The sequence below is a fragment of the Mustela erminea genome, chromosome X (assembly GCF_009829155.1).
Source record: "Mustela erminea isolate mMusErm1 chromosome X, mMusErm1.Pri, whole genome shotgun sequence".
NCBI classification, from domain to species: Eukaryota; Metazoa; Chordata; class Mammalia; order Carnivora; family Mustelidae; genus Mustela; species Mustela erminea.
The window spans coordinates 113,788,218-113,801,048 of NC_045635.1; positions in this window are offsets into that span (position 1 = coordinate 113,788,218).

The following is a 12,831-nucleotide window of genomic DNA, read 5'->3' on the forward strand; positions in this document are numbered from 1 at the left end:
TGTTTTTCTCATAATTTGGCCTCGTGTGGATTAATTTTGCGGAGGAAACTCTCCCTGTGGGAAATCAACATTCCATGGGACACCATCTGTGTTAGGAAAGGCTCAGCCTGTGCACACGGACTAGCGGCTGGGGACCTACCGTGTGTACAAGTCGCTGCATTACAGCACGAGCAAAGCGCACAGGTCTGTGACCTTACAGAGCGTACCGTGCAGTGGAGAAGGAAAAAACCACCGAAGAATTACAGACATCTAATTGAACTAATTGTGAATGTCCAACTGTGCAAACATTTCCGACTTGGGAGGCTTCTAGTTCGTCACCTCAGGACGCAGTGGGGTCCCATGACAGCACTGGCGAGGAAGGGGCGGAGACAGCCATCCTCCAGTCACCGCTGCAGATGGACTTGGGAACAGCAACATGGAGGTGAGTGAGCGCCTTCTCTGAAGGAGCAGTGATTCGGCAGGGCGGGCTGGCATTTGATTTCCCTAGTGTGACTGTGCAGGTTGCAAAATATTTAAGGCACTTCAAGAAAACATGATGCCAGGAGACAGGAAGTGCTAAGGGGCCAGGAGCAGTCTTGGCACTGCTGGAAGCTCAACCTGGTTCAGGTGCCCGAGGCCGGCCCTGCCCCTCTACAAGAAGCTGAGAGCAGGGCAGGCAGCACCAAAGGCCGCACGTACACACGCACACACTCACGCGCACACGCACGTGCACACACACAGTCACCCTACCCTTTCTTGCACATCTCATTGACAGGGACAAGGCTGCCAAACTTTCTGTTTGATGCCTGTCTCTTCACAATTCCTAAAACTGGCCCGTCCTTTAGGAAAACAGGAAAGAGAACCACTCACTTTGCAAGGACCACAGTTCAGGAAGGCATGATGGTAAATTTTAGGCATCAGAGTGTCTGGGTAACAGGCTGTGCTGATGTTCCATCACACATTCCTTGGGATGTGTCTATGCAGGCAGTTTGGGTTGAGATGAACACTTGAATTGGTAGACTGAGTAAAGCAGATTGCCTCCCCAGTGTGGGTGGGCCTCATTTAAGCAGTTAAAGAGCAAAATAGAACAAAAGCCAAGTAAGAGGGAACTTCTGCCTGACTCCCTAAGACAGGACAATCCATCTTCTCTTTCCCGTGGACTGAAACTTAATCATTGGTTCTCTTGGGTCTCCAGCTTGCTGCCTACAGGTGTTGGGACTTCTAAGCCTCCATTATCTTGCGATATAATTCTTTATAATATGTACATACATATATACACACATACAATCCAACCTTTATATCATCAGATCAATCCTTTGCTAAAGCATTCTGCTTTTCTCTGCCTTTGAAACAGACAAAACCAAAAGAGGTTATAGATAAATGTTACAAATCTGGCCAGTTATGTATACATAGCATAGTATAAGCCAAATATTAACAAACTGTATAATTCTATATCACATTTTCCCTAAAATGTCATTGATCATAATACAAGTCCTGATTTCTGATATGTTACATGAGGGGAGAAAAGGTCAATTCATGCCAGGATGGTCATCTTTCAAGGGGAAAAGCCCTCCCATCTCCCCCAAAGTCCATGACAATCATGCAGGAGTTACATTTTATGTTTTTTTTTCACTGCAGAATTGTTTATTTTCTTAATTTAAATTCAACTAATCAACATATAATGTACTACTAGTTTCAGAGGTAGAGGTCAATGATTCATCTGACTTACAGAACACCCAGTGCTCATTACATCATCTGCCCTCCTTAATGTCCATCACCCAGTGACCCCATCCACCACCCCCTTCCCCTCCAGCAACCCGCCGTTTGTTTCCTAGAGTTAATGGTCTCTTATGGTTTGTCTTCCCATCTGATTTCGTCTCGTTTAATTTTTTCCTCTCTTCCCTATGATCTGTTTTGCTTCTTCTTCTTCTTTTTTTTTTTTAAAGATTTTATTTATTTATTTGAGAGAGAGCATGAGCAAGGAGAGAGTCAGAGAGAGAAGCAGACTCCCCATGGAGCTGGGAGCCCGATGGGGGGCTCGATGGGGGGCTCGATCGCAGGACTCCAGGATCATGACCTGAGCCGAAGGCAGTCGTCCAACCAACTGAGCCACCGAGGCATCCCTCTGTTTTGCTTCTTAAACTCCACATATGAGTGAGATCATGTAATTGTCTTTCTCTGGTTGACTTATTTTGCTAAGCATAATATCCTCTAGTTCCATCTGTGCTGTTGCAAATGGGAGTTATATTTTATAAAGCAGTAAAAAAGATATATCCACAGCTAAAAGTGAGATAACTATCTCCATGGGCCAATAGGGGATCCCAGACAGAGGAAAAAGGGCATAGAAACCACACACCCTGTTAGGCTTCCTGACCAACAGTAAATGGAATGACCAGAAATGCACATCCAGAACTTGGGTTGGGGACAGGAGCGAGGGTCACCCACAGGAGGGGGAGGCGGGAGGAGAAGCAGAAGCAATAACGGGGTTTCTATTGTTTGGGCTGCTGAAGACAGTTCAGCCGTTCTCTTCCTGGGGGCACTTTCAGTCCTTAGCAGGAGCCACTTGCTTGTGGCCAAGTTTTTGTGAAATAGAAATGTAAGGCTTTGACCCCCTCCAGAAGATTCGCCTTTTTTCTCTCTCTCTTTCTCTCCCCCACCTTCCCTCTCTCTTTTTCCCAGCTTTATTAGCTCTAGTGGCCATACAACATTATATATGTTTAAAGGGTACAACGTGATTTGATACAAGCACATATTTCGAAATGACTATCACAATAGTGTTAGCACCTTTGTCACTGCACATAGTTACCTCATTCTTTGTGGTGAGAATATTTAAGATTTACTCTCTCAGCAGTTTCAAGGACACATAATGTAGTATTGTTCACTAAACACACCCTCCTGTATATGAGATCCCTGGAACTCAGTTATATTTAATTATAATTATTTAAAGTTATAAAATTATATACAGCTATATAATATAAAATTTATAAAGTATTTGCGATTTTGGGCACCTGGGTGGCTCAGTGGATTAAGCCTCTGCCTTCTGCTCAGGTCATGATCTCAGGGTCCTGGGATGGAACTCCACATCAGGCTCTCTGCTCAGTGGGGAGCCTACTTCCTTCTGCCTGCCTCTCTGCCTACTTGTGATCTGTCTCTTGTCAGATAAATAAATAAATAAAATCTTTAAAAAAAAAAGTATTTGTGATTTATAATTTTAATTATTTAAATTGTTAAAGTTATAATCTTGTAATGGGAATTTTGTCCCTGTTGACCAATATCTCCCCATTTCCTGCAACCCCAGACCCCCAAACACCATTGTTTATGTGAGTTTGGCAGGTTTTAAAAAATATTTTATTTATTCATTTGAGAGACAGACAGACAGAGCACACAAGCAGGGGGAGAGGCAGAGGGAGAGGGAGAAGCAGACTCCTTCCTGAGCTGGGAGGCCAAGGCAGGGCTCCATCCCAGGACCCTGAGATCAAACCTGAGCTGAAGGCAGACGGTCAACCATCTGAGACACCCAGGCGCCCCTGGCTTTTTAAGATTCCAAATATAAGTGAGATCCTACAGTATTCAGACTGGCCCATTATGTCTCATATTTTCAGGTCTTTCATGTTTCATAAACCAAAAAAGCTCAAAAACGCAAATTTCAGCTCAACAGTGGATCAGATCCCCAGGAACCCTTATTAAAATGCCCATATTGGAGCCCATACTGGAGCCAACGTCTCAAGGCATCCAGGCGGGGTGAAGAAATCGGAGTGTTTAACAAGCTCTCCCAAGAGCTTCTCCCCTGGCTAAGGGGAAGGTAGACAGTGCTGAGCCTGGATTCAGGAGGTAGTGGGGTCCCTGCCCAGGCCTGCCCCTCTCCTCCTGCCGGCCTCCAGCTGAGCCGGCCCTTGCTTGGAGTTGGGGGGGGGGCGAGCAGACCCACTGGCCCGCCCTGGGGCCACCAAGGGGACTTCCCGCCTGGCCTCAGCGGCTCCCATCGGACGAGGCCATGCCAGGCGACTGACCCCAGCAGCAACGGACCCAGCACCATCGAGAGCCTGGAGGCAGTGAGGCCTGGGGCCAAAGGCGCGAACTCCCCGCGGGGCTCCCTTGGGTGGCTCACAGCCCGCGACGGCCGCCTCCAGTGCTGACAGACAGGCGGGCGCCGGTAGAACAGCACAAGGGCATTGCGCATCTCCGGGTCTGGGAATGGAAGGGGCGGCCGGTCCCTGTGCGTCCCCCGTCCGGGAACGAAGGGCCACGGCCTGGCGGGTCCCTGTGTATCCGTGGGCTGGAGGATGGAAGGACTGACGCGTGGGTCGCCCCTGTGCGTCCTTGGACACAGGAATGGAAGGGGCGCGGGTCCCTGTGCATGCCTGGGCGGGGGAATGGAAAGACCATTGCGGTGCTCGAGCCTGCGCATCGCTGGACGCTGGAAGGGAATGGGAGGCGCGTCCCTGTGAGCGGGAATGGAAGGGGCGGTGCGAGGCGGGTCCTTGTGCGTCCCCGGATGCAGAGAAAGAATGGGACGTAGGGCACTGTGTGTCCCTGGGCGCGGGAATGAAAGGAGTGGCTCGTGGCGGGCCCTGTGCGTCCTAGAGACGCTTGCTTGCCCAAGGAGCTGGGACCCCTTTGTCCCCCGAGGCGGTGGGACCTGGTTGCCTCCAGCCCTGACTTGGGATTCAGTGGGAGTAGGCGGGACCTGCGACCAGAGGGCGGCGGGCTCCTGTCTGTCCCGCGTCCCAGCCAGCGCTGCCTGCGACCTGGCCGGGCCTTCCTGGGGTTGTCCGGGTCTGGGAGGGCCCGTAGGGGCGCAGAGCCACCCTGTGGGGAGCGTGCTGGGGCCGTGCCCGCACCCTGAGCCTCCGATTTATAACCGGCTTTTAGACGTTCCCGCGACGTGTCTCTCCTCACCTTTCCCCGAGTCCCGCTTTGCACACACCGTCTTTATCCGTGGGCCGTGTGAGCGCGGGCTCGCTCGGGCCGGTCTGGGGGAAAGCCCTGAGTCCTGGAGCGAATGAGACTCTCCCACAAAGGCTGCCCACAGAGGGTCCTCAGCAGGACGGTGGGAAGCAGCCCAAAGACTGAAGATACCACGGGAGTGCTCCCCACGGGGGAAGCCAGCTGCAAACACGCACAGGTGGAGACAGAGGGGATCCTGGGACGACCCCTGTGCTCTTCATGGGAAAGGCCGGACCCTGTCTTCTCACAGTTGGCGACAGACACTGGAATAAGATCTTCTAAACTCTAGACTCAAGTTTCTCCAGTAACAGGGGGCCACAGGACCTTGGAGGAATGGTGGAAGCAAAGGCATTTCCCATTCATTTGCAGCCAAGCAAACCAAAGAGCCGCAGGTGGAGCAGGACAAAGAGGGGCTGTGGATCCTGGGAAAGCCTGTGCACCAGGGAGACCATCTGTCCCAGCCCCGCCCTTACAGGAAAATTAACAAATTACATGTTATTAGGAATACAAATAGTAATAGATGAACCACGCAGGATGAGAGAACTCAAGGCCCTGTATTGACATGACCACCGCAGAGATGGGGAGGACAGTAAGGTCAGCGCAGGGCACACAGATTAGGTTCCAGGTCCATTACTGAAATGTCACTTTTTAAAGAATCAGCTCAGGAGCAGGCCCAAGGGTCATACTTCGCAACCTCTGCTCAAGAGGACTGTCTTACTTCCTTTCTTTCAGTGCACTGACCCCTAAGTGAGCTACTCACTCCCAGCACACCCGTTGGGAAGCTCTACCGCAGAACACCCGGGCCCAGAAACAGGGGGTGCCGGGTCCCTGGGCTTTCATGTGACTCGTTAAAACCTCATTGCTAACAAAGCCCGGACGGATCCTTCCTGCTCCCTGGTCCTGGCGCCATGACACCATCCATTCAGGGAGGCCAGGGTGATGCCCTGACGGGGGCGAGATAAATGGTCAAGGACAGTGGTGAGCCACCATCCGTCTCAAGATCACTCTCCCCACAGGAACCCGGTGGGAGAGTATGGGGGTGGGGGGGAGGTGAGACAATCCAGGGCCTCTGCATCCTTCCTGTCCGGGGGTGGGCTTCTCAGGGGTTCCCATGGGGCTGGGGCCGCTTCAGCAGGATGAGTTTCAGGGGAACCTGGAGCCAACAGTGCTTCCACTTGCCCCGTCCTGTCCCGTGACTCTATGGCTCAGGAAGCCTGGTGAGCATGAACAGAAGGCAAGTTCCATCAGGGCAGAGGATTTTGTCCTCTTGGTTCAAGACTATAGAGATGCCTGGGTGGTTCAGTCAGTTAAGTGTCTACCTTCAACTCAGGTCATGATCCCAGAGTCCTGGAATGGAGCCCCATATTGGGCTCCCTGCTCAGTGAAGAGCCTGCTTCTCCCTCTCCCTCTGCCTGCCACTCTGCCGACTTGTGCTCTCTATCTCTCTGTCAAATAAATAAATAAATAAATAAATCTTAAAAAAAAAAGACTACAAATCAGTGACTACAACAGTGCTTGGCACATAAAAGGGAATCAGTAAGAATTGTGGAGCAAACTATTGGGTGAAATCCTACGTTCTATGGGATACGCACTCCTACTACATACCCACAGAGAGAGGAACTAACCACTGGATGGTCCAGAGGTCACAGTGCCCTGTAATGCAAACTCAGTAGCAAGCTTTACTTATCAGCTGACAGGTGATTATGGTACCAGGCAGACCAGGGCACTGCTGGGGGGTGACGCCGACCACAGAAGGGACCCTTCTGAGCCCACGGTGCACTCTCCTGCAGAAGGAGGTGGAGGTCCATGGCAGGGGATGGCTCCTGGGTCTTGGGTTCTACGTGACACCAGCCAGGTGTGCACTCTCCCCTGAGCATGTGTCCCCCTGCCCCTGGCCATAATGGGGACATGAGGATGCTCCCATCTCCCTATGGGGTTTTCTGAGGGCCATGTGGCAGTAATGCCTGGACAGCCCTGAGCCTAGTGCTTGGCAGAGACACGGGCTCGGCTCATTGGATCCATGCTTCAGGGTAGGACCACTGTCCACCCTAGCAAAACTTCTCGGTGCTCACGGGTGCCCCTGACACAGTGATGCCTGCCCAGGTGTCCCCTGAGTCAACCCCACTCAGTCCCTGACTCTGGGGCAGGATTTCAGGATACAAAGCGCAGCCCCTTCCATGTGGCCCCGGACCTCCTTCCAGCGACTGACCTAGGACTTGGTCACTTGGCTTCAAATACACGCGTGTTTGGGCAACGAAATCAAATGCACCCTCTAATCAGGGAGACTGAGCATATGGGGACTCAGGAAGGAGTCTGCTGGAAATGCTGGGGACATGCAGGGGAAGGGAAGCACCCCGCCCACAGGCTTCTCTGCCAGCACCTATTCTTGTTTCGGGTATTAAAGACACTGATGGAAGTAAATCTTTAAAATTACCAATATATTTGGGGCATCTGGGTGACTCAGTTGATTTAGCATCTGACTCGTGATTTCAGCTTGGGTTAAGATGTTGGGGTCATGAGATCGAGCCCTACATTGTCCTCTGCACTCAGTACAGAGTCTGCTTGAGATCCCTTCTCTCCTCTGTTCCTTCCCCTGCTCATGCTCTCATGGTCTAAAAATTTTTAAAAAAAATCATTTTAAAAATTATCACTATATTTGTAACAGTTTTTTATTCAAGAACCTTAACACCCTCACCATGAGGACCTAGCCTGCGCTAGAACTCTGAGAAGTCCTGTCTGACAATGAAAACTGGAACTGGAACAGAGTACAGGGGAAAAAGGAATCGACCCACTTATCCCGGGTGATACTCACAGAAACCGTACTAAAGGTAAAAGAACCTGTCAAGAACCTCACCTTGAGGGGTGCCTGGGTGGCTCAGTGGGTTAAAGCCTCTGCCTTCGGTTCAGGTCATGATCCCAGGGTCCTGGGATCAGGCCCCACATCGGGGCTCCCCCGTTCAGCGGGGAGCCTGCTTCCTCTTCTCTCTCTGCCTGCCTCTCTGCCTACTTGTGATCTGTCAGATAAATAAAAAAGAACCTCACCTTGTGCTCATATAAACACATAGTATTTTTGCATAATTTAGCACTACTTTAATCTTCTAGAAAAGCCCTACTTTAGGAGCGCATGGGTGGCTCAGTGGGTTTAATCCTCTGCCTTTGGCTCAGGTCATGATCCCAGAGTCCTGAGATGGAGCCCCAAATCAGGCTCTCTGCTCAGTGGGGAACCTGCTTCCCTCTCTCTCTGCCTGCCTCTCTGCCTACTTATGACCGCTCTCTCTCTGTCAAATAAATAAATCAAATCTTTTTTTTAAAAAACAAGGGCCAGACAGGGAAAATTTAGGCTTTGTGGGCCACATTCAGTCTGTCCCTTACTGTCCTTCTTCCTTGTTTTAAAAAAGCAACCTTTTGGGGGCACCCGGGGGCGTGCAGTCAGTAAAGCATCTGACTCCTGGTTTTGGTTCAGTTCTTGATCTCATGGTTCTGAGATTGAGCCCCACAACGGGCTCTGCGCTTAGCGAGGAGCCTGCCTGAGACTCTCTCTCCCTCTGCCCATCCCGTTCCTGCTCATTCTCTCCCCCTCAAATAAATAAATAAGCCTTTTGGAAAAACAATTCTTAAAGATTTTGCTTATTTATTTGAGAGAGAAAGTATTGAGAGCATGAGCAAGGGGAGAGGCAGAGGAGGGGGCAGAAGGAAAAGCAGATTCTGAACTGACGGGGGAGACCAACAGGGGCTCCATCTCAGAACTCCAAGATCATGACCTAAGTCAAAGGCAGACTCTTTACCCACTGAGCCTCCCAGGTGCCTCTAAATAAATAAATCTTAACAACAACAACCGTCTCACGGGTTAAATGTGCTGTAGCTCCCGGGGTTTACAAACACAGGCTGTGGCCGGATCTGGCCCGCACCCCGTCCAGCACGATATTGATGTTCTTGGAGGATGGAGGTGGGTAGATTGTGTTCCCTAGGAATTCCATTTGAGTGTATCGAAGGGGACATGACAGACTATTTGTCATCGGAGGGGGGCTGGGTCTGATACCGGGAGAAACGAGCCATACACTGATCCGAGAGGAAGACAAATAGAAAGGTCTGTTGGGAGATCCTGGGGCCGAACGGGACGCAGAGACAGACGTCTGACACAGTGGCAGCCAGCTCCGCTCCTTTCCCGGGGTCTCACCCCAAGACGCCAAAGGCGACGCCCACCCTCAGCCCTGGTGGCTCGGCTTTTGGGCAGAAGCCCTCCCTCGGGAACACAACGCCTCTCTGTGCGGCAGCCCTGGGGGCCTCAAACAGCTCTCTGTCTGTGAGGACAGGATGCTGAGTCACGGCTCCCACACCAGCAGCTCCGGGACTGGGTCCTCAGAGTGCGGGTCTGGCTTCAGCTGCGGATGGCAAAGCTCCCAGAGTCTGCGAGGCCCAGCTGCTTCTTTGTACTGGAACTGCCTGGACCGCTAGCGAAGGCTTCTCATTCTGCATCACAGTCTCAAAACGGGGAGCCCATCTTCAGCCGGCCTGGATGGCACAACCCATGGCCTCTTCCACTGCCCTCTTCTGGAGGGATACCACAGCTCTGATGGCTCTGGGGCCCCAAGCCTCAGATTCCAGTGTGCTCCTCTGTGAAGGCGTCAGGAGGAGCCACCCACAGTGGACGGCAGGACAAAAGCAGACAGGAAGAACAGCAGTGATCACCCCAGGCCATACTCACCTCCCTTGACTTGCTCACTTTCCACCAAGCCCTCCCGCGGCCGACCCTGACCTTTCAGATGGGTCAGAGACGCTGATGGCAAAGCCCTGGACTCACTTTCTAGAAAAGAACACAGACACATCCAATCTGAGTCCAGTTTCCAAAAGGTTCATAAAATGTCCAAGCCCATCCCCAGACCCTCTAGCACTGTGCTGTCCCATAGGGCAGCCACTAGAGCCATGGGGACATAAAGTGCAGAGTGATTCAAGTACAGTTCTTGTCCTCGCTACACTTCACATGCCCCCCAGCCATCAGGGCAGGAACTTCTCCCAAGCAACTTGGCTCTAGAATTTCACCAAGGCTAATTTCTCCTCACCTGCCTTGAGGAGAACCCAGCATCCACATGCTGGCGGGAGACCCCACTCCCAGGCTAATGTGGGCTCTCTTCTGTTTCGGTAGATACACAGGCCACAGAAGGCATGGGGAGCAATTCCGACAACTCTGGTGAATAACCCTGAAAGTCCATGTGGCCCCGAGTCACCCTCGGTCACCTTCAGCCATCGGCGTCTCAGCTAGAGCCTCGCCTCCACAGGCCGCCAATCCACAACCCTTCATTCTTCTCCACTCAACACGCCTGTACTTCCGCCCACATCAGCCTGACCCTTGTCCTGTGATGGCAAGTCAGAGGGCTTTCTCATGACAGCAACACACTGCCACAAGGCAGGCCGCCAGCCACCTGGTCTGCACCAGGAACCAAGGACCCTGATCACATTCATGGCGCTATGTCCCGGTGCTGTTCCAAGTCTCCCCCACGTGGCAGGTCACGTGGCGCTCAGGCAGAGCGAGCAGGCGGGGACTCGCACGATGCCCTGGGTACAGATGGAGGGACTGAGGCTGGAGGCTGACGGGCACTGAGTAAGCTGTCCCAGGTCCCACGGTCAGTGCCAGAGGGAAACGGTGCCAAGGCCACAATGCACAGACCTGGTGATGCCCATGTCCGCAAACATCCAGGTGTTCTACGTGCAACGTTTGAGGCCACGCTTGTGGTGACAGAGGTGGGGACATGCGTCTCCACAGGTCTCCAGACCTGTACCCGCCCTCACGCTCTCCCTCCAGCTGCCCACCCACAACTCGGGGACCTTCGCTCTTCCCTGCAGGGGAGCAGGTGAAAACATCCTCGGGACTCTTGCTGCCCAGTCTCGGAGAACGGCACTGTTCCCCGCCCATCCCTGGGCAAGTGTCTCTTCCTGAAACATGGACTGGTTACTTTGAGGGGGGGGGTTGCTGAGGGAGACAGAGAGACTGTCCAGCCACTCGGGGCTGGGCTGCAGCCTGACCTCCCCACTCCGAGATCAGGACCTGAGCTGAAACCAGCTCCAGCGGCTGAGCCTCCCAGGCGCCCCCCCTGCGCCAGTTTCTCCAAGGACACCCGGGGTCTCTGCTTGCAATGTCAGCTTCAGAAAATGTCCGTGCTGGCTGCAGCTGCGTGGAAGCCAGAGGCAGTGCGCCTGGCCTGGCCCAGCCCAGAGGAAGCGCTGAGCAAGGTTACTGCTCCCCACGACTCATTCCTAGAAAGCCTCCACGTCCCCGCCTGGGCACCGAACCCTCTCCTCTGGAAGGCATCCAGGAACCCGGCCGGCTTGGGCTGCGGACCCGCCCTGACCCTGCTCAGCCTCGCAGCCCGCCGCCCTCCCCAGAGGGGCCCGAACCCTCCACCGCGTCCCGCGGGGCCCTCACTGTCCCGCCGTCCCTCCACCCGCCCTCCCGCGGGGAAACCTCGCTGCGGCACCCCAGGACTCACGGCTTCTCCCCAGACCGGCCCGAGCGAGCCCGCGCTCACAAGGCCCACGGATAAAGAGGGTGTGTGCAAAGCGGGCACTCGCGGAAAGGCGAGGAGAGACACGTCGCGGGAACGTCTAAAAGCCGGTTACAAATCGGCTGCCTGGGGCGCGGGCACGGCCCCCGCGGGCTCCCCACAGGATGTCCCAGCGCCCCGACGGGCGCCCTGGCCCGGGACAACCCTGGGAAGGCCCAGCCAGGTCCCAGGGAGCGGCGGCAGGGATTTGGGCCGGACAGGAGCCCACCGCCCTCTGGTCACTCATCCGTGGGCTCTTTGGAAGGACAGAGGTGCGTCACAGGTCGCACCTACTCCCACTGAATCCCAAGTCAGGGCTGGAGGCAACCAGGTCCCACGGCCTCAGGGAACAAAGGAGTCCCAACTCCCTGGGCAAGCAAGCATCTCTAGGATGCACAGGGCCCACTACGAGCCGCCCCTTCCATTTCCCCGCCCAGGGACACACAGTGCCCTTCGTCTCATTCAGTCTCTGCATCCGGGGATGCACAGGGACCCGCCTCGCATTGCCCCTTCCATTCCCGCTCACAGGGACGCGCAGGGAGCTGTCTACCATTCCCTTCCGGCGTCCAGGGCTGCGCAGACTCGAGCACCGCAATGGTCTTTCCATTCCCCCGCCCAGGCATGCACAGGGACCCGCGCCCCTTCCATTCCTGTGTCCAGGGACGCACAGAGGCGATCCACGCATCAGTCCTTCCATCCTTTAGCCCACGGATACACAGGGACCCGCCAGGCTGTGGCCCTTCGTTCCCTGATGAGGGACGCACAGGGACCGGCCGCCCCTTCCATTCCCGGACCTGGAGACGCGCAATGCCCTTGTGCTGTTCTACCGGCGCCCGCCTGTCTGTAAGCACTGGAAGCGGCCGTCGCGGGCTGTGAGCCACCCAAGGGAGCCCTGCCACTGGCCCTCGGGGAGTCCGCGCCTCTGGCCCCAGGCCTCACTGTCCCAGGCTCTCGATGGTGCTGGGTCTGCTGCTGCTGGGGTCAGTCGCCTGGCATGACCTTGCCCAATGGGAGCCGCTGAGGCCAGGCGGGGAGTCCCCTTGGTGGCCCCAGGGCCGGCCAGTGGGTCTGCTCGCCCCCTCCCCCAACTCCAAGCAAGGGCCGGCTCAGCTGGAGGCCAGCAGGAGGAGAGGGGCAGGCCTGGGCAGGGACCCCACTACGTCCTAAATCTGGGCTCAGCACTGTCTACCTTCCCCTTAGCCAGGGGAGAAGCTCTTGGGAGAGCTTGTTAAACACTCCGATTTCTTCACCACACCTGGATGCCCTGAGGCGTTGACTCCAGCAGGGGCTTCAACATGGGCATTTTAATAAGGGTTCCTGGGGATTTGGCCCAATGAGCCCAAATTGGCATTCTTGGGTTTTGTTA